We start from the raw sequence: 24,127 nt of genomic DNA, 5'->3' as shown, positions 1-24,127 counted from the left end.
CTGGTTTCAATCAAATGCTGCTAACAGGAAAGCCATGGCCCATAGGAGCAATTACCCATCTCTTGACTAAAACACAGGGCAATTACAACAAGCTCCCTGAGTATACGCCAATACTTGAGTGCTAGAATATATTGGTGCCAAAGTAACCAAAAATAATACCGCTGCTAACAATAACAAAAACAAACAATGATTTGGGGCTCCATTTAACCATTCCCCCATCCCATATGAATTTCTCTAACTTAGAATCCACCTTCAAAATAGAAGAATATTGGCTAGATACATAGCCTTAACAGAACTATAGACAAGGAAAGGACTAGTCTTCTAACCAAACACAGACATGAATGTTTTCTTTTTCCTTCATCTTCCAATTTTAGCCTTATTTCATTCCCTTAAAATTTGCATTCATTTTTATTTTTTTTTCAGAATCCTTTGTGCCTAATTCTTGACTAAATAGTTTCTCCAGAAAATTTTAAGTGTCTACTTCTTGTCTGATTTTCCTTTCTTTAATATGTGGTGCCTAATGTGAAACTGATGACCCAGAGAGGGTAATACTCTGATCCTAAAGAAAGTAAGAAAATTCTTTAAGTATAAAATTGGAAAAATAATAAGCATTTGTGCTTCTTGAAAGAATAATTCAATTGAACTCACTAAATTAGCTGCAGGGAATAATATTCAACACCACAGGAAATGAAGAAAGATGACAAATGGTTCAAGTTAACCCCCAGTTCTGATGTAGTTACTAACAGTTATCTTATCCTTGGGATCCCATGACAGGTTCCCAGAAACTTGAAACATCTGATATTTTTATATGGAATGGTCAGCTAAGCATCCTTCTCAACTCAAAATTAATATGATTTCAAAATTAATGTCCTTTTCTCTTTTTGTGGCCAAATTTATCTCATCTCCCCAAAATAGGAAGAACTTTAATAGTGAAAAGAATATGACTTTGAGCAATAAGGCTCAGAAGAGCTGACTTTGAATCCCAATTTTGGCACTCACTAATATAGTACAGGTTGAGAATCACTCTCAGATCTGGGAAGCAAACTGGGCCCCCAGAGGTCATCCAATTTCTTGGAGCTTCAAGGACCTAGGAGACTGAACTGTGGCAGGGAGGTGGGGAGTGGTTTTGTGATGCCTGAACTCAAAAGCACTACTTGGCACGTTTTGTTCACTGATTATCAGTTAATATGATTTAATCAGCCAGACTGAATCAGCTTTTAAATAGAGATATTTACTAATGTGAGAAAGTAAGATCAGTCGCTACCAAAAAATCTCCCCAAAAATCTGTGACACTCTCTTCCACTAATAAATACATAGTCCAGGGGAAATAGAGCTAAAACAAAGAAAGCACAGCCCCTGGTTATTGTGAACCTTTTTCTCTCCTGCATAAAGGTATTTGTAAAAGTTCTCCTTAGACCTAACATAGCTTTTCTTCTGAATTCTTTGTAGTTTTGAAACTTTCTTTTCTCAGTGTTTCCAGCTTGTCCATAGCTCCCCAGATAGACACTGCTGCTAGTTACCATAATTCCAGAGACATTGACAGAATGCCAATGAAAAAATCCAAATCCTTTAGCTCTCCAAAGTTGACAAGATCCTTCTTTAGTTGAGATAGGAAAGAGAGGCTCTATTCCCTCTCCCAGCTTCCCAAAAGATTCCTGTCAAAAACTTGGTTAGAACTACTTTCTCCTTAATTGCCCCTGGAATCTCTTGAATTCCTAATTGATTGGGTGTTTTGAACATAATTCATAGGTAGTGACCAAGTTTCAACCAAACCAAAAACAACTTGCAGATAGTCGTTACTCTATTGCATCTGATTAGTTTCAAGGACTTTTCACACCTAATTCCCGGATGGATTAATTCAGTGGAGATGGCTAGGTTTTGCAATTCCTTCATAACTCTGAGATACTGATTTACTTTACAAAAAGATTAAAGGGGTCTGGGACAGCTAGGTGGCACAGTGGTAGAGCAACATCCCTGAAGTCAGGAGGACCTGAGTTCAAATCTGATATTAGACACTTAATACTTCCTAGCTGTGTGACTCTGGGCAAGTCAACTTAACCCCAATTGCCTCAGGGGGAAAAAAGAAAAAGAAAAAATTAAAGGGGTTCCAAGCAGGGACAATAAGTATTTTTTAATGGCTTATTATTTACCAGGCACTGTGTTAAGTCCTGGAAATACAAATACAAGGAAAAAGAAAGGCAGTTCCTGCCCTCAAAGAGCTTACTTTCTTAGGCAGGAAACAAACTAAAAAACAGCAAACTGGGGAGGAACTTTGAGTTTGTATTTTTCTTTTAACTATTTGTTTTCTCTTCTTTCACTATATGGATTTAACAAGGATGTAGAGATTAGTTTTGCCCTCACTATTCCTCTGAACATGTTCTTTTTTGTTCTATTCTAACATATGCAAGGTCATTGAATATCAAGTGTCATACTAGCCTCAGATTTGCTTATATCATCTATACACATTCAGTAAATAAAATGAAAATCTGCCTATATCTATGAAAGGTAAAATACTCTTCATTTCACTGAGCCCCAATATATCATATTTACCATGATAAAAGCACTATCAGTATTTCTTCTGTCCTTTTAACTTTCCTATTTTATCTCTTCTCTCTACTTGGTAATTCAGGATTCTATATTAGATAACAGAACTACATACCAAGAATTTTGGAAGTTATGAGAACAACACTTTTTTCCCTGTCCCAGAACTACCCACCCCATTTCAACCAAGTTACCCATCCTCAGTTTTTACATGGTCTTAGTCATCATATCAGAAGCCAATGACCCTAATAAGTTCAATAGCTTCAGATTGGGGCTAAACCCAGTCAATGTACTTTAATTGCTATCAAACTTGTTGTGAGTAACTCTTTGAAAATAAATAACAACAGAGAAGACAGAATGTCTTTTTCAAGACACAATCTACTGAAAAGTTTTTCAACTGAGATATTAGTACTTCAGATATTGAAATAGCCACCTGGCAGAGACTGATAAAAAAAATTCTCTGTTGATTTTTAAAAGGTCAAATACCCTTGATGGTATGAGATATCTAGAAAATACAACAGTGAACCTAATTCTTTAGTGGCAATATATACCAGCTTCCTCTATGTGCCTTGATTTATTTATGCTCTCCTCCTCTTTCTCCTCCCTCCCCCTCTCTCCCCCATCCTGAGTTAACCCTCACAAGAATATGTAATATGGGCCAGGACAGGTTTGGTTACTCATTTACCACCCTGTGCCCCATTTCCTCACACACCCCAAAAAATCCTCGCAAAATTAATTAACAAAAAATATCTAGCTGAAAAGACAAGCAATTCTAGAAGAGATGGAGGGGGGTTGAAAAGAAAAGGGAAATGAATTATTTCAGACTAAAAGCAATTATATTTTGAAGGCAGAAGCAGACATTTTCTGGCACAACTGTCAAGATGTTACAAAAAGATTAAAGGGGTTTTTTTTGTCACTTAAAAACCTGTTTCTGGTACTCAAAAAAATTCTTCTATTCAGTTTGTGATGGTAATAACATTTCTCAATAGAAACTGCTAAAAAAAATTAAAAGAGAAAAAGAAGCATAACTTGAAGGCAATTCAACAAATTTAGTCACAACCTTGATACTGTATCATTCAACCTTCCCATTCTGGAGGTTAGACAAGGTTTTTGCCAGAGATTGTACCCTTTTTTTTGCAAAGTCAATTCAGGTTATAAAATCCTTTTAGGGTTAAAGTGACAGAGACCAATTAATTTTCTACAAAACTTTAAGAAGTTTTGTGAAGAAACTGAAAGATAGTATTTTGTAGTGAATTCAGTTCCAAATGGAGATCAATTGAGCATTTATCTCAATATGAATCCCTAAATTCTCAAAAAGTTCAAATGTCATTCATTTCATATTTGGCATCATTCCTCAAACTGGATGCCAGGAAATATGTTATATACCTTGAAAACTGCATGAAGGAATGCAATCAATTACATGATATTTGATGGTATGACCAGAATCTTCCTCCCACCCAACTATCTGCTGCTGCAGAATCCTATTTAAGGCTTGCTCTGTGTCCCTGGAGACCACTGAACAGACATTGACATTCCCTCACCTTCTGTAAAGTGGTCATAAGAATCAAGTCTTTCAGTATTCTGAATCTCTACATTTAAAATTGAAATACTTCAATTCTTCTATAGATCCATTTTCTCATCAGTATAAATACTCCTCCTTTTATTAGTTCAGATTGTAACTCATCTATGCCTTTTCATCCAGGTCCTCATACAAGTCCTCCTACAAAAGATCTATTCAATATACAACAGGCCTTCCTCTAGATCTCTCAATATTTCACCTTACCAGTTATAGCATCTGGGGTGCTACACACCCAATCCATCTCCTTTCTCTAATCCTGCAATTTCCTGAATAATATATTTAATAGCCTATCTTGCATAGAAGTCATCAAAGATAATATCCTATAGCCTACTAATACCCACCATAGGTAAGAAATAAGAAAATGCAATTGCTATGTGTCGTTACTATTCTAATGCTCACTACACAGAATTAAAATCTTAGTGATTCTGTTTTGTACTGACTGTTTTTATGTAAGTAAACATAATATGCTTTATAAATTGAGGTTTGTAAAGTATTTAGCTACTTGCTGTCTTTTGACCAGCTCTCTCCCTTCAAAAGTTATATAAGAAAAAGAAAAATATGTGAAATGTAAATTAGTTGACTTTTACTGATTACTAACAAATAAAAAATAAAAAGATGAAGAGATTGACCGTGTTATTTATTTGGATTTTCTATAAGTTTCATTTACTCTCAGCCTTATGTTCTTCATAATTATTATAAACAACCAATAATGTGCTATATCATCTTTCAACCACTAAAGAAGTTAGATTTACTTCCATTTTTATGGTTAGCAGGCAACCTTCTGATTTGGCCAAGTGGAGATAGCAGGAGACCAATAAGAGGGAGTTTGGTTTCTCTTCCTTTTTTTTTTTTTTTTTTTTTTTTTTTTTTTTGTCTGCAAACATCCCAGAATATAGAAAAATCCAATGGTATAAAACCACCAAGAGGGAAATCTTCATCCACGGAGGGAGATATAGGATAAGAGGTAAAACATGGAATAATAAATTAATCTCCAGTTTCTTCATGAAACCAGTCATAACCTAGTGAATATTTTTGATGGAAAGAATTGCTGACTCAGATATCAATATACTTGGACCCATAATCAAGGCAATCACGTGGCATAACAAATTTGGAGTCAGGAAGTTCTGAGTTATAATTCTACCTCAACTGCTTATTACCTGAATGACTCTAGATGAATAATTTCATTTCTCTGTGCCTCAGTTTCTTTTTTCTTTCTTTCTTTTTTTTCTTTTTCTTTTTCTTTTTTTCTTTTTGCTACTGAGGCAATTGGGGTTAAGTGACTTGCCCAGGGTCACACAGGCAGGAAGTGTTAAATGTCTGAGGTCAGATTTGAACTCAGGTTCTCCTAACTTCAGGGCTGGTGCTCTATCCACTGTGACACCTAGCTGCTCTCTCAGTTTCTTTATCCATAAAATACTTAGCTTTTATAATGCCTTCCAGGTCTAAATTGGTTACTGTGGAAACCTCTATATTTCTAAAGTTTTGAAGGCAGAAATACCTGGTGAATTCATCTATATGAAAAAAAAATATTGGTTGACAATAGGTATAGCAAAAAAAAAAAAAATCTCAGGGTATTTGGTGTTCTGTCACTTTTCAGTAAAAGGGTAACCTATTGCACGTGGAGCTGGACAGGACTGACAGAGGGAGGAGAAAAGATCAAAGGTTGTATTTAGAAATGAAAGTGAGACAGATAATTCAGGATTCTTACTTTTCAAATTTCAACCTGTTGGATAAAAACAATAGCAAATGAAGTACTGAATATGCATGAGACAGGGAAGGTATTTTAAGTTTTTCAGGAGACAGCTCGCTGAACTGAATTGCTAATTATGTCTCACATTGCTTTGTCCAATTCAGTTAGCTTGATTATGGTTGAGTTGCTGACTCCCTGTACACCAGGTTCTCCTTGCAGCACATTTAGTTGCTTATCATAGAATTAGAGCAATTTTTCCCCTAAAAATATTTTCAAATCCTAAAGTACTAGCTTTGCCCTTCACCAAAAAAAAAAAAATATCTTTCTTGGCAAAAATAAAATTAAAAGCAGAAGCTTCCTATTCAAGGGCTTGTATAATTTTGTTTAACATCCAAAGTATAATCATGGCTGTGACAATAGCAAATTAAGATTGAACAATGAACCAAATTAAAAGGGTAAAGGAAAGCAAAAGCAGCATATGGAAGATTTCACAGCTATGGCAGAAAAAGTCTCTTCTCTTGGAGGAAAAAGTAGATTTATAGAATGAGTGACAGCCTAAACTTAGAGTGCTAACCTCACCTTTGCAATCACCTCCATCAGTGATTTTAGGCAAGACACTTTTCCATTCTTTCCTCAATTTTGTGAAACATGATTGACCTAAGTTGGTCTAGGGGCTAAGGGGAAACCATGAAGAGTATAGGAGAAAGAGCATAGTCTGAGCATCAGGTGACCTAAATTTTAGTACCAGCTTTGCTACTCACCAGCTGTGTGTCAGAGATAATGTTCCTTCATCTCTCCAACTTTCAGTTTCCTTATTTGTTTATTAGGTTTGGACTAGGTGACCTCTCAGATTCCTTTCTAGTTGAAAATTATTTGATTTAAAATAAAGAGGCCATTTTTAATTCAAATAGACATCAAGTTTATAGTGTCATGCATTTGAGTTAGTAGTTCCTCACTTTTATTAGAATGCTCATTATTAGAATTATGCAAATAAAGAGGCTAAAATGTTTATACCCTTTCATTCCAAAACTACGTATATCATTCCAAATAGGTCTTTGACAAAAAGAAGCCTCCATATACAAATTAACATAATATTGATAGAAGCACTTTTATGATAGCAAAGAACTAGAAATAAAAGCAAATGTTCATTGGTTAGGGAATAGTAATAATCAAATATGAATGTAATAGAACACTATTGTGCTGCAGGAAATGAAGAATATGATAATGAAAGATAAGCATGGAAAAATTTACATCAACTGATGCAAAATGAGAAGCAAAAAGAGTCAGGAAAGTAATACACACAACTAAAAACAGTGTTAATGGAAAGAACCACAAAAAATAGAAACTAAATATTGTAAAATCATAGAGAACAAGCTTGGTCCCAAGTGAGAGGTGTGAGAAGAGACTGTCCCTATTTCTTTCCAGAGGATGGCCTATAGGTGTGGAACAATGCTTATTACATCAGGTTTTTCTGATATGTTTATTAGTTTTGCTGGATTTTCTCTCTATGTTAAGGATTCTTGTTATAAGAGAGGGGGAAGTCCTTTGGAGAAAGGTAATGATAGCAGGTAAGCTATCTAAAACAAAAGATAACAATAAAAATCTATTTTCAAAAAAATTCCTGATTCACACGATTGTTAGTATACTCTCACTCACTGCAGATTTATTTTGCATATAGCCCATATTTAGTTATCAATAAAGCATTGAATCCCTTTTTTCCTTCGAGGGCAATTGAGGTTAAATGACTTGTAAGTGTCTGATGAGGGATTTGAACTCAGGTTGTCCTGATTTCAGGGCAGGTATTCTATCTAGTGCACTATCTAGATGCCCCTATTGTATCTTTGTAATAGAATGTAAACTCCTTGAAGGCAAGGATTGTTTCGTTTTTGGGTTAGCATACTCAGAGATTAATATGCCACAGGTACATAGGTGGTATTAAATGTTATTAATTGATTGATACTAGAGATGATCAAGGAAGGTTTAATTGGAGCTTTCATGGAAGAGGCAACTCTTTAACAGAACCTAAAAAGATGCCTAGGAATTCCTCTAGAAGACAATACAAGTTGATGAAGAGAAAAATTAAGGGAGAGTGAATAAATGATTTTTATACCCATCTCTATGGCCCTAAAGCAAGGGGATCTTTGGGATATCGTAAATAGTTCAATTTGACCAGATTATATGATACAGAAGGGACAGCAGTGAGTGATAAGGCAGCTTTTGGTGAGAGCACTGAATGTGTAAAAAGTTTAGGCTTCAATACTTTGCCCTGTGAGAACTCTTGAGGAAACTATCAGAAGCATGGAGAGGTATTCTGAAGGATAGATAAAAGTCACTGAAAAGATGTCAGTGCAACTCCCCTTCTGGAAAAATAAAAGAAATATGTCTAAGGAGATATTAACACCAGTTAACTTCTCTGACAAAACTTTCATAGATTCTATTAAGGAAGAAACTATGCTCCCAACAGAAGCCTCCTTTCTCCCCATATTTACATTATCAACAATGATAACAGCAGTAGAAAACAATTTACTCTTATAATCCCTGCCTTTGGCCCTAATTTAAAAAAATAAAAAGAGTGGACTGATCAATTCAAATAATTAACCATTAAGTCAATCAATCCATAAGCATTTGCTATGTGTCAGGGGATACAAAGGAAAGCAAAAGATAGTTGCTGCCCTTGAGCTCACAAAAACCTCCTGACAGAAGAGTAATGGACTAAATGTACAGAATATGATATATTTGGGGATATAACAAATGTGTGTGCAAATGTTTTATTTTAATATGCTTATAGGTTAGAAGGATTATTTTCCTTTTTTTCTCCCCATAGGGTGGGGAATGGTAAAAGGATAATTATCATGTTTTCAAAAGAAGAAAAAAAAAAAGAATTTACAGAGTCATTGTTTTAAATGCACAAAAGAAAACAAAATATCAGAAGAAAATAAATAGAACAACTTTGAAAATAATGCATTAAATATTAATATGTTTTAAAACAAACTATATGTAAGAAAATTACAAATTTATACATAATTTTATATGTTAAGTCCAGAATTAAGAAAAAAAATCCAAAGCAATGGAATTATGCAAACCAATAAGCAAGCATTTCAATCATATGTTAACCTTATAAAGGGCCTTCTCTTACTAAAATAATAAACTGCTTGCATATCTATAATCTCATTTGAACTCCTGTTATCTCTTTAAGAAAAGGGAAGGAAAGGTAGAACTATTTCTACCAAGCAGCAAGCTAAGAAATAGAGAATGTAAGCAACCTGGACAAGGTCATAAAGCAAGTTAGCAGAAAAACTATGATTATTAACAAGAATGGGATATAAGTTTAGTTTTGGAAGGAGTACTCCATTAACCCATTAGTTCAGAGTGCAAAACTGAGGAATAGCCTGAAGGGCACAGGGGATTGTTTCTTATTAAACTTAGCTGAAAGATTGCCTGGAAAAGACCACTATATTTTTTTAAACACTTGAAGTATTCCTATTTTCCTTCTCATCTCTCCCATCCTGAATTCAAGGATGTTCTTTTGGACAAGATTGTTTCTTGAACAGATTTCTCTATGATTATATCTCAGCTGTTCTCATGCGGCGTCCTCCATGATACCATCTCTCTGCTTCTGATAAGCTTGGGGTCAGTTCTATTGGAGTTTACAATTCAATTTGAACTTTCAGTGATTGCAGAATGATTTTTTTTAATTTTTCCTTCAGTTATACAAGATTGAGCTGTCATCCCAAAGCAGCCAATGCAGAAGAATTAAAATCCCATCATGAAATGCAGAAACTATTCACCAGAACTGAAGAAGCTTTGGATATGAAAACATCAAAATGTTGTTGATAATTAAGGATAATTTAAAAAAAAATTCTAATGCTATGATTTGTTATGTGTCTCTGCTATCTATCTCTAAAAAAAAAAAGTAATTGGGCTTGTTTCAATAGGTATGTCTTCTGGCTGTGATGATCTTTGCTAGTTGGAAATTTCAATGAAAGGTTGATAGTTTCTTTAAAAAGAAGATTGTTACCATGGTTCCAATCCAGAGGTTCAAACCTTTTTTGTCCCTAAAAGCAAAACAACATTTCCATGAATACCGTATACTGTTTCACATGTGAAGCAGCCTAATTTTTGGAGAAAAATGTCAGGGAAGAACTGGAGCTACAGGACAATTGAATTCAGTTTCAAATAGAGCTAGATTTCAGAGAGGCAAAATTATGTAGTTCTATCACTTCATTTTGCAAAGGAAGAAACTGAGGTCAGAAGAGCTGAAAAAGAATAAAGCCAGAATCAGAGCCCAGGACTTCTGGCTGCCAGTCTCATGATCTATTTACTGTGGCACACTACTCCTTCCTTAATAATGGTGCAAATTTCTTCAGTTCCACATGGGTAGTTTATTTGACCAAAAATTCTGAAGACAGAATGATACTCTTTCAACCCCACCACAGCTCTGACTTTATTTAATTAGGTATGTTTTGAAAGTGGGTTTGGAAGGAAGAGGAAAATTCTGAAGATGAAGAGGCCAGTTCTCAGGTCTAAACTGTCATAAATCAATCTTAAATGACAAGCAATAATTAACATATTTAAACATGAGTTCCTCGCAAATATTCTGAAATCTCATGGCAAAGACACCAAATAAAAATTGTATTTGCTCTAGTAGGTTTTGTAGGATTTTCAAAATAATTTTCCCCTTTGGTCAGGAGCATACACTTTAACCAAAATAGAAGAGAGAAAAAATATAGAAACTGACAAAACTAGAGGTAAACCACATTTTCTTACCTGTATATCTTTAGTTACAAAAGACTATTTACCTGTCAATTGGGTTGAGAACACCCATAAGGTTTTCTTTGAAGTTAACCTCTTGGATTTAAAGAGATTTTTTAAAAGCTGTTGAGGAATTGCTTGATCTAAAGTCTCAGAGCCTTTTGAAGTTGTGACTTAATGGAAGATTATTTTTATTCACAGTGATCAAGCAGTTAATGAGATAAAGTAGTGGGGAGACAAGCTTAATAGAATATGTGGTTGCATGGCATGTTAATCCTTATAAAAGGCAGTATGAAAATAACAGGAAACTAGGAAGAAATTGGGACAGATGGCTGAACAGCTCAAAGATGGGAAAAACAACTCTTCTTTGCATAAGGCCTTTCAAAAGACTTTTTTTTCCTGCCATTACCAAGCCTCTTTCATGTTGAGTTCAGTGCATAAAGGACTAACAAAGGAGAAAAGGAGAAAGAGGCAGAGGGAAAGTAGAGACTGGAAGAAAATATGCAAAGGAAAATAGTGTAAACCCATTTCCAAACCCACATACTCACACACACACACACACACACACACACACACACACACTACTTTCAAGCTCTTTGGAAAGGGAAAGATATTGAAAACAAATCTGCCAATGTTGCCATAATTCCTTCTTTACTGTCCCCTGAAAAAGTTATGAAATAGGCCTAGCACATCTGGAATAAAAAAAATAACTTTTCAATATAAACAGAATCAAAACTGTAAAGAAACTTTCTATCTGCTTCAATGGTTTATTGTGCATTATTGTACCATCTATAAGTCACAACAAAATGGAAGAGAATCTTAGACTGAGCAGACTGAGGCGTCAATACATTAGAGACAAAGCAAACAGATGGAAGCCTAGAGGATGACAGTCATTTCTATTTACTCCATTATTTTTAATTAAATTTAGATTTCTTTCCTTCATCAATTTTTTCTTCTTCTCTTGAATAATGTTACCTTAATGACGATATCAATCGGGTGATAGAATTATAGATTTAGTACTGAATCAAACCATAGAGATCATCTAATCTAACTTCCTTATTTGATATATTAGGATATCAAGGTCCAGAGATGTTAGATGGTTTGCTCACAATCACATGACAACCAAGTGGTTAGGCCAGGAATTTAACCCAGGATTTCAGGCTCACAATCCAGCACACTCTTCACTGTGCCATCCTATCTCACCTAAATAATCTCAGGGGGAAGAACAGATCTCCCAAATATTTCATCAATGAAACTAAATCTACCACAATAATAGGATGTGGGATAGAAAAGATAAAAAACAATGTAGCAGTAATTAATTCCATTTAAAACATGAACAGAATTTAAACTATCAATATTAGGAAATTTACAAATTCTATGTCTATGTCTTGGTGTATTCATGGGCATGTTTGTCTTTCTGTCCTGTGACTCAATTACAACTCCCCAAACAGGTCAGGAAAGGGAAGAAAGAAAAAAAATTCTCTTGACTATTTCCTTTTCCAATTTTTTTCTCTTAGTATGTATTAATATACTTAAGTCCTGTTCCATAGCTATGACTTTATCTTAGAAATTATCATTCTTGAATTTTTAAACATGTAGTGAAGTTGGAAACAAGTTAGACTGTACATTATTCCATTTAAATGAAAAAAGGCAAAAATGAAATCTTCTATTTCATTCTATGGATTCACTTTTCAAACCATCAAGAATTGCTAGTCTTATTGTTGGTGGAATTATGAATACATCCAGCCATTCTGGAGAACATTTAGGAACTATGCTCAAAAAGCTATCAAACTGTGCATACATACACTTTGACCCAAAAGTGTTACTACTGGGCTTATATCCCAAAGAGATTTTAAAGAAGGGAAAGGGACCTGTATGTGCCAAAGTGTTTGTGGCAGCCCTCTTGGTAGTGGCCAGAAACTGGAAACTGAGTGGATGCCCATCAGTTGGAGAATGGCTGAATAAATTGTGGTACATGAATATTATGGAATATTATTGTTCTGTAAGAAATGACTAACAGGATGATTTCAGAAAGGCCTGAAAAGACTTACATGAACTGATGCTGAATGAAACGAGCAGGACCAGAAGAACCTTATATACTTCAACAACAATACTATATGATGATCAATTCTGATGGACATGGCCCTCTTCAATAATGAAGATGAACCAAATCAGTTCCAATAGAACAATAATGAACTGAACTAGTTACACCCAGGGAAAGCACTCTGAGAGATGACTATGAACCACTTCATAAAATTCCCAATCTCTCTATTTTTGGCTGCCTGCATTTTTTATTTCCTTCACAGGCTAATTGTATACTCTTTCAAAGTCCGATTCTTTTCATACAGCAAATTAACTGTTTGGACATGTATACATATATTGTATTTAACTTATACCTTAACATATTTAACATGTATTTTTGGTCAACCTGCCATCTGGGGGAAGGGGTGGGGGGAAGGAGGGAAAAACTCAGAACAAAAGGATTTGCAACTGTCAATGCTGAAAAATTACCTATGCATATAACTTGTAAATAAAAAGCTATAATTTTTAAAAATTGCTAGTCTTCTTTCTCTACCCAAATCAATCATATTACAAATCAATATATTGATTGTCTTAATCAAAAGCAAAAATTAGTTTAAAATTGATAGGATGAATGAGATAAATTCAATAAACAACTGAGACAAGAAGTCAAGTAGGGCTTTGTAAGGTGTCAACTAAGCAAGTACATTAGAAAAATTATTATGGCAGTTGTATGGAGGATAGATTTGCGAGGGGGAAAAATTAGAAGTAGAAAGGAGAGTTGGGGAGTCATTACAATAGTCGAGGAGAGAAAAAATGAGGATCTAAACTAGGGCATTAGTTGTGTGAGTAAAGAAAAGAGAAAACCAAAAGAGATTGTAAAGGGAGAATTAACAAGGCTTATATGAGAATGAGGGAGAGGGGAAAGTCAAGAATGACTATTAGGTTTATAAACCTGCGTGACAGGGAAAAAATTAATATCATGAAAAGATGAATGCTAGATGTTGAAGGGAGTGTGGAAAGACTAGGACACTAATGCATTGCTGGTAGAGTTGTGAACTGATCCAGTCATTCTGAAGAGCAATTTGGAACTATGCCCAGTAGCATTCATTACTGGGTCTGTATCCCATAGAGATTATAAAAGAGGAAAAATGTATATAGTGGCTCCTTTTATAGTGGCAAGGAATTGGAAATTTAGTGGATGCTTATTAGTTGGGGAATGGCTGAATAAGTTATAGCATATAAATTTAATGCAATATTATTATTCTATAAGAAATAATGAGTAGGCTGATTTCAGAAAAGTCTGGAGAGACTTATGTGAAATGATGCTGAGTGAAATGAGCAGAACCAAGAAAACATTGTACACAATAACAGCAAGACTGCATGATGATCAACTATGATGAATTTCGTTCTTCTCAGCAATACTGTGATCCAAGACAATTCCAATAGATTTGGGATGGAAAATACCATCTGCATCCAGAGAAAGAAATATGGAGACTGAATATAGATAGAAGCAAAATATTTTAACCTTTTTTGCTTGCTTGTTTACTTTCTTTTTCTTGTAGGTTTTTTTTTCCATTATGTTCTGATTTTTCTTTTACAACATGACTAATATGGAAATGGGTTTAAAATGATTATATATATATATATATATATATATATATAACATATCAGATTGGTTGCTATCTTGGGGAAGGGGATGATAAGGGAGGGAAAGAGAAAAATTTGGAACTCAAAAGCTTATAAAAATGAATGGTGAAAACTATCTTTACATGTAACTAGAAAAATAAAAAATATTATTAAAATACCCCTCCAAAAAAATGTCATCAATAAAAACAAAGTTTAAAGAAGACTTCATATTGAGGAAGCTGAAGATGATTAGTTTATTTTTGAAGATGCTGAATTTGAAATGCTTACATCTAGATGGAGATGACCAACAGCCCTGACAATAGAATAATGGCATATAGGAGAAAGATGAGAACTAGATTTGGAAGTCATCTGCATAGACATGATAACTAAATGAAAGAGAATAAATGTGATTGATAAGGAAGATCATGTGCAGAGAAAAGAAGGCTTGGGAAATTGATATTGATATTGATATTGATATTGATATTGATCTGGCAAAAGAGAAGGATTACCTTATATCAGATAAGCAAAAAATGAAGAAAAGAGTTCCAAGGAAGTGAAGGAACTGTAGAGCATCTAGGCAAAGGGGGTGATTAACGAAAGTTGCAGAGATGTCAAAGATCAGCAGTGAAAGAAGATCATCAAATGTTAGCAGTTGAAATTATTGATAATCTTGGTTTCAACATAATAGTGAAACCAGAAGCCAGAATGCAAGAAATTGAAAAGTTAGTGGGATGATTGTTTGAGAGAATGGCAAGGTTAAGTATAGGTATTTGGGAAGACTAAGGGATATTGTAGATTGTAGAGGAAGTACCAGTAGACAAATTAGAGATTAAAAAGAGAGTGAGAAAGTAAATAACTGTTAAGGTAAACCCCCAAAGAACACAGGAAAGAATGGAGTTGAAATACGTTAAAAAGAGATATATATGTTATGTTATATATTATCAAAATATATTATAAAGAGCATTGGTAAGGAGAAGGGTCACTTCTACCACAGACCATGGAGCAAAGAAGAGAATAGGTAATTACATAGGTTGTGAGTAAGAAAGTAACTCAAAATTAAAGCCTTTGAATTTCTAAGGTGATGTCAGGATCACTTGATGAGAAAGGGAATATTTGGGGGATAGGAGGGGAGTTTCAGGGCTTGAAGAGAGAAGATTTGAAACAGTTTTAGGAAGCATCTAGAACTATTTAACAGCTAGTCATTGTGTTAGATAAGTCTTTCATTATGTTGCAATAATCTGTGTTTACATTATACAAGATACCCCCCCCCTTTATGTATATGAACTGATTTGGTTTCAGGCTAGATTGTTCTTTTTTTTAATCTAACACTTTAAGACCATCCTGTTGCAGTTGAGAACAGCTGGCATAGTGAAGGGGCATGTTACATTATAATCTGACACACTTTCAGGGTCTCCAGAATTTACACAATTATAAGACATTGCTTTGATGTCTGAGCTAGACAGCACCCTAGTATAAGTTAATTTACAAAGAAAAATAGTGCAGACAAGTCAATGATCCAGATAGGAAGATGAAATGAATGAGGTTCTACTGAATTTTCTTCTATACAATATTCCTTTTTTAAGAAACAGATTAAAGTTCTAAATGATACACTGTTTACAATGTCCTGTTTCCTTTACTTTCAACTAATCCAATTGTGAATGTATATGTATTCATATACACAACTTTGAATAGCTGACAGGAGGATTTTCAAGCCATGGCAATATCTGAAATGCAATTCAGAATCAAAAGTATTTAAGAGCCACTAGGAGAACATTCAGTTCATTTTCCTTCCTTCTGCTAGCATTCATATAACCTAGTCTCCTACATTTAAATACCTGCAGAATTTTAGCTTCTGTAATTTCCCACAGCAACTCATTCTAGAGTCTAACAAATCCTCAATGTTAAGAAATGTTAGAGATACTTGGGCTGACTAAACTAGTCTGTTCTCTTTATTATTAAAAGTTCCCTTAACTGATCTTACCAAAGCTACATTCTGATTCTTTCTTAATATACATGCTGTCACAGAGTCATAGGAGACCTTCTGCACATTTATTAAACTTGCTTAAATTTATTTGAGTATTTATAACAAATTAATTTGCCTATGCCCTCTTCTTCCCTTAAGTTATGCTTGTAGCCGCTTGACCATTGAACATATACATGACTATTTTTCCTTAATCAAAAAATTCAACAGTTGAATTCTAACAGTACCCTTGCTCTTGTAGACTTCCTTGGTAGGTGTGGTCCTACCTTTATTTTATTGGGTATAATTTTGAAGAAATTATTAGGCTATACAAACTTCTTGGGGAGTTAGTAGTCTCATCTGTGCAATGAAAGGATTGGAATAGAGGGTCTCTGAGATCCCTTCTGGCTCTAAATTTATTATCCTCCTAAGTGACTTATCCAAGATCACACTAATTATTCAAACAGTTGGGTTTGAATCCCATCCTCTGATTCCAAAGACAGTTCATACTACACCACAAATTGCTGATACTTGTCTGCAATATTGAGATATTAAAGTATATAGAGAGACAAAGAAATGAGAAGGAAACCACAGAGAGAACAATAGTCAAGCTATCATCACTGTTTTAAAAAGTATTTTATTATTGTTTTAATCTATACATATATGTGTGTTTTCATAAGTTTTATATGCTAAATTCAGAATAGTTTTTAAGTATTACATATGAAATATTTGAAATATGTGTGACATATTTGTGAAATATCTGTGAAATATGTGAGATATTTGATGGCAGGAATTCACCCACTTGGCCCACACTTAATTTCATCCTCTTTCTCAAAGCAATCTAAAGATTCAATGTCTTCTCATATATTTTTCAAATATTATTGCCCAATTAACTATGGATTTACTATCTAATGTTCTTTTATAAAAGAAACATTTTTAAAGCACATAGTATAATGCAGAGTGCTAGAGTTGAACAAGAGCTAGAGTTGAATCAGAGGATCTAGGTTCAATCTCAACCTCTTATTCTTATTACCTCTAAGATTTTAGGTAAGCCCTAGAACCCCCAGAGGCTTCAGGTTTTTTTAATCTGTAAAATAAGAGTAGTTGATTTGAAAGAGTTCTGAAGTCCCTTTCAGAATTAAATCTATGATTTTATGACTGCCCTGACTCTATGCCATCATGTAGAGGTGATCCTGGCTTGTGGAAGATTGTGTCAATAGAATAGAATCCTGGACATTTCTATACCAAGTGGGAAAGGCTTTGGAGTAAGGTCATAGTGAAAGACAATGACTGCTGTCTAAGGATCAGCTTAACTGAGTGTAAAAAGACATTAGCAGCAGGTTGTTAAATTAGAAGATGAAGTCTCCCAACAAACTTTGGATGGAAAAATGTCTTCCACATATAGAGAGAGAACTATGGAGACTATTTTCATCTTTTTTTTTCCTCATGCTTTTTCCCTTTTGTTCTGATTTTTATCTCCCAACATGATACATCTGGAAATATGTAAAAAATGGACATGCATGTATAACAAAAAATGTTTTTACTCATCACTGGAGAAAATAAAAATAATAACAAAGAAGAAAATTAATTCTTTGGCCACTTTACTTTTGAAATAGGTAAAACTGTCCCAATATAAAATCTTCATTTTTGTGGCAATAAAAAAGCTGAATTTGAGTTAATGTTCTTGAACTTGACAAGTCTATCTAGTTCTGAACATAGTCAAGATTAAAGCTAAGTGTCCTAGAAGACATTTCACTCAGACTTTCCTTTAAAAAAAGCAGAAAAGAAAGTTCTATCACCCTATCAATAATCCACTCTTTGTGTCCTTTCCTTAAGCCTTAGCCTCATACATTTGTCTATGTAACTATCATTCAGATAATTTACTGAATTATTTTTAGTAGCTCTACATTGGGATGACTAAGAAGTCAATGAATGAGTAGAGGAAATAAATTTTTATTTAGTTCCTTCCTCAACCATTATAGACTAATAAGCCATTCAATATTTTACCTTTAGTAACAGGAAAAATATATCTTTTAATGTCTTTCAGTACTTTTAATAGTTCTGCCACCCTTCTTAAAAATAAAGCCACCCAGCCCTCTTTGTAGTGGCCAGAAATTGGAAACTGAGTGGATGCCCATCAATTGGAGAATGGCTGAGTAAATTGTGGTATATGAATAGTATGCAATATTATTGTTCTGTAAGGAATTACCAGCAGGATGATTTCAGAAAGGCCTGGAGAGACTTACATGAACTGATACTGGGTGAAATGAGCAGGACCAGAAGATCATTATATACTTCAACAACAATACTATATGATGATCAATTCTGATGGACGTGGCCCTCTTCAACGATGAGATGACCCAAATCAGTTCCAATAGAGCAATAATGAGTTGAACCAGCTACACCTAGCGAAAAAATTCTGGGAGATGACTATAAACTACTATATAGAATTCCCAATCCCTCTATTTTTGTCTGCCTGAATTTTTTATTTCCTTCACAGGCTAATTATATACTATTTCAAAGTCTGATTCTTTTCATACAGCAAAATAACTGTTTGGACATGTATACATACATTGTATTTAACTTATACTTTAACATATTTAACATGTATTGGTCGACCTGCCATCTGGGTGAAGAGGTGGGGGGAAGGAGGGGAAAAGTTGAAACAAAAGGTTTTGCAGTCGTCAATGCTGAAAAATTACCCGTGCATGTATCTTGCAAATAAAAAGCTATAATAATAATAATAATAAAGAAATAAAGCCACATGAGGTAGATATTCTACCAAATTAAGCAATTAGCTTAGAACCTCTACTATCAGACTTTCCAGAAGATCTCTGTTAGACTTCTACATGACCAATGAGCATTTTTGTGGTGTTATTTTTTTTCCACTCATGATGCCAAGCAGTAGTTATGGATTCTGTTATTTTTTTGCTTCTGTCTGAGGTATCTCAACTTTCCCCTCTCAAAAGTAGATAAATCTAACCATAAAATAAGAAATCAAGGAGATGAATAGAATTATAGAAAAGTTAGATATAATAAATCTCTGGGGAAAGGAACAAATCTTTTCTTCAATGGTACATGGCACGTACACAAAAATTGACTCTAAGTATTAGTGCATAAAAACCTCACAAATACAGAAAAGCAGAAATAGTTAATGAATCTTTTTATACCATAATGCAATAAATATTACATTTAATAAAGGACTATGGAAATATAGGTTTAAAATTAATAGATAATAATTCAATCCTAAAGAATGAATGTGTCAAAGAAAAAATCATAGAAACAATAAATTCATTAAAGAAAATGACAATAATTAGAAAACATACAAGAATTTATAGGATGCAGTCAAAACAATACTTAGGAAAAACGTTCTAACTGCTTATATGAGTTAAATAACAAACAAACAAAAAAGAATTGAACATTCATTTTTTTAAATCTAGAAAAAGAATAAATGAAAAATCCCTAATTAAAAACCAAAGTATAAAGTCTGAAAATGAAAGGAGAAATTAATACAATTTAAAGTAAGACAGCCATTGAACTTATAAAACTAAAATCTGGTTTATGAGGAAGACAAAAACAAAGCAGATAAATTGTTGGTTAATTTGGTTCTTAAAAAAAAAGAAGAAAAAATATCAGTATTAAAAAAGAAAAGAATAGATGTGCCAACAAAGAAAATGAAATTCAAGCAATTATCAAAAGTTATTGTGCCCAATTATATGTCAATAAATCTGATCCACTCACCAAGAAGCCATGCTGGACTGAACCCCAATCAAATTCCTCTTTCCCATCAATATACCTAGCCCCTGCCTACACATAAAAAAATAGCTCAATTCTCCTTGGAAACACAAAGTTAGTAAAGTTGTTGGAAACTAAGGCAGAATCACATAAAATGCAAGGGGTAGCACATTGACTGGGTTCCTCTGTCAATTAGATATATGTATCTCAATCCTCCAAGTAAATCTATTACCTTAGCTACCTAAACAAAATCCAATAGTTGTTTATTATGTGGCACTCTAACTGAATAATTTAACTTTTAGAAAAACATTTAGAATATTATATGACAAGTTTTCCATAAGAGAATATCAATATTAATAATTCAGGCAATATTTTATTAAATATCAAATGTAAATAGTAAGTATACTTATTTCAATATCTTCTTTGCTCCTTTAGTTGAAAAAAATGAAAATTTTCAGCATAAAAAGTGCAGAAGCCTAGATTGTTGTGTATTCCTAACACCCCAGCACCACTGTGTAAGAAAAGAAAATTCACTCCCTGTGGCTATAATAGCAGGAAAGTGGTCTAGAGTTTTCATGAGGTATCATCTTAGTCTCATACACAGCACAATTTTCTTGAAATCTGCCTTTTATAATTTTTTCTCCCAGTTTTTCACTTTTTACAGTCATTGAAGTTCCTACCTTGCTAAGAAAGATAGTATTCATGAGGCTATATATGAGAGGCTAGACATTTTTAATTAGAGATCCAATAACAAGAAAGCTTTTGAAGTTTTGTAAATGCAGGTACTTCTCATTTTGAATACTTATTTTCTTATAAAGTTTCAAGTTTATATCATTTATCTAGATGGTCCTTAACTCATTAGCAGTAAACAAAATCACAGATTTAGGTGGAATATGTCATAAAGTACAGAGCAGCCTATTTTTTACTTTTCGATAGAATTTTATTTTCCAAATACATGTAAAGATAATTTAGGGCATTCATTTTTTTTAACTTTGTATTCCAAATTTTTCTCCCTCTGTCCCTTACCTCCCTTCCAAAGACAGAAAGCAATTTGAAATAGGTTTTTAAAAATGCAATGCTTTTAAACATACTTCCACATTTGTCATGTTGTGCAAGAAAAATCAGATCAAAAGAAAAAAAACACAAGAAAGAAAAACAAACAAAAGTCAAAAATACTATATTTTAATCCACAATCAGGCTTCCCAATTCTCTCTCTCTCTCTCTCTCTGAATGTGATTGACATTTTCCATTCCAAGTCTGCTGGAATTGCCTTGAATCACTGTATTATCTGAGAAGAACCAAGTCCATCACAGTTGATCATCACATAATTTTGTTGTATTTTGTATACAAGATTCTCATGATTCTGCTCACCTCATTCAGCTTCAATTCATATATGTCTTTCGAGGCTTTTCTGAAATCAGTCTGCTCATCATTTTGTATGGAACAATAATATTTCATTACCTTCCTATACTATAACTTATTCAGTCATTCCCCAACTGATGTGGACTTTCCAAATCCTTGCCACTACAAAAAGGGCTTCTATAAACATTTTTGCACATGTAGGTTCTATGCCCAATAAAGAAAGTCCCTTTTTTATGATTTCTTTGGGATAGTCTCAGTTGTGAGACAGACAGATCAAATGATATGCACAACTTATAGTCCTTTAGGCACAATTCCAAATTGCTTTCCAAAATGATTGGATCATTTTATAACTCCACCAACACTATATTAGTGTTCTAGTTTTCCACATCTCCTCCAACATTCATCATTATCTTTTCCTATCATTTTAACCAATCTGAGAGGTATAAGGTGGTACCTGAGAGTTGTCTTAATTTGAATTTCTCTAATCAATAGTGATTTACAGCATTTTTTCATATGAGAAAGGCTTTACTTTCTTCATCTGAAAATTGTCTGTTCATATCCTTTGACCACTTATCAATTGAGAGATAACTTGTATTCTTGCTCCTTCTCCTAGTTTTTCATTCAAAATCCTAATAAAAAATCCTGGGTTTTATAGAACTTATGACTATAACAGTGATATTTATCATTTCAGAAACTGAACTGGTAACTGTACTATTATTCCATCTTTTAGAAATTATTCTCAGATTACTTGATCAGTAAATCAACAACACTATAAAAGCTCATTCCCAATCCTAGTTTTCCCTCCTCCCCTTGCAGTGTCATCTTCCCCTCAACCCAGGTGGTATAATGAATAGAGAGTACTGAGCTTAGAATCAGGAAAATATGAATTCCAGTGTAACTTCAGATGCCTACCAGCTATGCAACTCTAGACAAATCTTAACTATTACATGCCTCAGTTTCCTCAACTATAAAATGGGAATAATAAGAGAACCCTCTTCACAAGGTTGTTATAAAGCTCAAAAAAGATATTTGTAAAAGCACTTATTTCAGTGTGTGGCATATAGTAGACAACTAATAAATGCTTCCATCCACTGGAGGTAATGTTTGAATGTTTTCATGAAACCTCACAGCTACTGAGGGAATAAACGATATGCCTCAAGTTATTAAAATAATAAATTACAAAACTGGGATTTGAATGTGGATTCTAGGAGGACCTGAAATTCCAACTCTAAAGCTCAATCCACCAAATCCTAGTAGTTTCTTGAATGAGTTATTCCCCCATATAACATGCTTTACAAATGGACAATGACCTTCAATGCCTTACTCTAACAGAGGATCTTTTGGTGGAGAACATAGTTTTAAAATGAAACATTTTCACCCTTTCAATTCATACCCCATAAGGGGCCTACTTTGCCAATACACAGAGGTCTCAGGATGTGAAGAGGCAAAATTTCTCAATAATTAGAACTACCTAACAATTGAAATTGCTTTCCTGAAAAGTAATGAACTACAGGTAACTTAGAGTGATTTTGCAGAGATTACATGATGCCCTTTGAAGGACAATAAAAAATAAATTCCTATGATATGGGATTGTATTGAATGAATTGTCACTTTCTGTCTGAATCTAAAATTCCAGATTTCTTCTATAACAGGAATAAGGAAAGAGAATAAGCATTTATTAAGGACTTACAATGGATCAGTAACTATATTAAGTTCTTTATTTATATTATCTCATTTAATCTCACAATAATCCTGAAAGGTAAATGCTATTCTTATCCCCATTTTACAGCTGATGAAACTGAGGCAGGCAAAGGTTAAGTAACTTGTCCAAAAGAACCCAGCCAGAGGCTGGATTCTGAGGCAGGATTTATACTCAGGTCTTTCTGACTACAGGCCCCATATGTGTATCTAATACACCATATAGCTGCTCATATAATTAGCCCCTACAATGTCTTCAAAGAAACAGAGAAACTATCCAAATTCATCTCCCAATTTCATTTCAATTAAAATCAAGAACAACCCAAAGGATATGAACAATTTTCAGATGAAGAAAATGAAACTATTTCCACTCATATGAAAGAGTGTTCTAAATCATTATTGATCAGAGAAATGCAAATTAAGATAACTCTGAGATACCACTGTACACCTGTCAGATTGGCTAGAATGACAGGAAAAGATAATGACGAATATTGGAGGGGATGTGGGAAAACAGGGACACTAATACATTGTTGACGGAGTTGTGAATTGATCCAACCATTCTGGAGAGCAATTTGGAACTATGCTCAAAAAGTTATCAAACTGTGCATACCCTTTGATCCAGCAGTGTTACTACTGGGCTTATATCCCAAAGAGATTATAAAGAAGGGAAAGGGACCTGTATGTGCACGAATGTTTGTGGCAGCCTTTTTTGTAGTGCCAAGAAACTGGAAACTGAGTGCATGCCCATCAATTGGAGAATGGCTGAATAAATTGTGTATATGAATGTGATAGAATATTATTGTTCTGTAAGAAATGACCAGCAAGGGAAAATTGGAAACTAATATGGCAGAAACTAGGCATTGATCCATACTTAACGCCGTACACCAAGATAAGGTCAAAATGGGTTCATGACCTAGGCATAAAGAATGGAATCATTAATAAATTAGAGGAACATAGGATAGTTTACATCTCAGACCTGTGGAAGGGGAAGGTCTTTATGACCAAAGCAGAACTAGAGATCATTACTGATCACAAAATAGAAAATTTCGATTATACCAAACTGAAAAGTTTTTGTACAAACAAAACTAATGCAGATAAGATTAGAAGGGAAGCAATAAACTGGGAAAATATTTTTACAGTCAAAGGTTCTGATAAAGGCCTC

This window comes from Sarcophilus harrisii, chromosome 2 (assembly GCF_902635505.1).
Source record: "Sarcophilus harrisii chromosome 2, mSarHar1.11, whole genome shotgun sequence".
Taxonomy (NCBI): domain Eukaryota; kingdom Metazoa; phylum Chordata; class Mammalia; order Dasyuromorphia; family Dasyuridae; genus Sarcophilus; species Sarcophilus harrisii.
Note: the sequence above shows the minus strand (reverse complement) of the source record.